This window comes from Leiobunum rupestre, chromosome 8 (genome assembly GCF_980474605.1).
Source record: "Leiobunum rupestre chromosome 8, qqLeiRupe1.1.hap1, whole genome shotgun sequence".
Taxonomy (NCBI): Eukaryota; Metazoa; Arthropoda; class Arachnida; order Opiliones; family Sclerosomatidae; genus Leiobunum; species Leiobunum rupestre.
In genome coordinates, this window is record NC_143391.1 from 59,646,938 (window position 1) to 59,648,780 (window position 1,843).

Here is a 1,843-nt window from a genome sequence, read left to right on the forward strand (position 1 = left end):
TCGAAAAGCAATCTATACAAGTAAGAATAAATGTGTATCCGGAATTGTCGCTCGCTAAAGAGCGCATATCTGCCAAATCAGTCTGATAGAGGTCTAGTCTGTTTCCTACACGAATCTTTCGTCGTTGGAATTTTCGAATAACTGGTCTATGTAACGTATAGGCGTCGTGAGTTTGCAAAAACGTTTCAACATTCTCCCTAGATATTCCGAGCTCTTTGACAGAATCGTATAATTTTTCAACACCCCTGTAGAATCGAAATATATTTTTTCGAGTCTAGTCGTTACATTTATCGGTAACTCTCCCATTTCAAAATTTTGGCACTCGGCGTTTTTATTTACGTAAACGCTACTTAATAGTAGGCGACCAAAGTTTCGGTGACTGTCGAGGTGTCGCGAAAGAATTAGGCCCGACCGCTGACGACAAAGTTTTCTTTCGTTTGGAGGATGCGAGCGAAAGATGGGGGCACGGGGGGGCGGAAGCTGTTACGAACGAAGTAGACGGTAATGGGGTGGTGGTGGGGAGGGCTTGAGGGGTGATTTTCCGTAGTTTACCCACCAGGTTATTACATTTTGACCAACTCTGGGGTCTCGGCGCGTGTGGACTTATTAGGTAATATACTAAATCAACAATATCAGAATCCGTTTGTATTTCACCGTCTAATAAAATCTGCCCCTGGCTGTCCCACCGCAGTCGACCGCTGTCCGAAATCAAATGATTAAATATAGCTCGGGCGCTCGCTCTGTATCCTAGCGGGAACAGATTGACTAATGTATCGAAACTGGTGTTATCGTTATTTTCAATCGGTTTATTTCGAGCGTGCTTTTTTAATAGCATCTCTTCGTATATCTTCCACTTGGTTCGGTCATCGAGCGCTTCGCTTTTTAAAATATCCGCCATTTCCGTGTCAATATCCGGTTTGAGTTGTTGATGGGCGGCCGTAATCGGCGCTAAAGTCATCTTTTTCGAGTATCTTAACAATTTTTATGTTCAACCTGTTAGGGCTCCCACGAGCGACGACACAATAGGCAGAAGAAACAAGAAAAATCCGGCACCTTTTTGATTTAATAATATTCGTTTTTTAGTTTGCCAGCCCAATTTTTTCTGGGCCATTTTGCGTAACGTTTTACTGTGTATTTTTAATCGTAGTTTTTGCCTCGTGGTTAGACGTATATTCCCTATAAGCGTATTATACACGCAATCAGGTATCGCTTCGGTCAACGCTTTATTGGCGTTAATTAAAATATGACGTCTCTTAACGCCCTTTAACTTGCCGATCGATTCGAGCAGTTGTTTTTGCGACCTGACTCGTCGAGACATTGTACATCGAATGAATTCGACTGGCTGGGGGGGTGTGGTAACTAACCACCCTCGGAAAAGTATTATTTCGGGATGTATACCGAGACTTGCTCGCCTGGGAAAATGTTAGTTCTGATCCGATGTGAGTCGGGGCAATCTTTCTGAAGGTCGATCAATACGTAAGAGTTTGGTTCCTTAGCCGCGTCAGAAACCCCTCTCTCTCTCTCTCTCTCTCTCTCTCTCTCTCTCTCTCTCTCTCTCTCTCTCTCTCTCTCTCTCTCTCTCTCTCTCTCTCTCTCTCTCTCTCTCTCTCTCTCTCTCTCTCTCTCTCTCTCTCTCTCTCTCTCTCTCTCTCTCTCTCTCTCTCTCTCTCTCTCTCTCTCTCTCTCTCTCTCTCTCTCTCTCTCTCTCTCTCTCTCTCTCTCTCTCTCTCTCTCTCTCTCTCTCTCTCTCTCTCTCTCTCTCTCTCTCTCTCTCTCTCTCTCTCTCTCTCTCTCTCTCTCTCTCTCTCTCTCTCTCTCTCTCTCTCTCTCTCTCTCTCTCTCT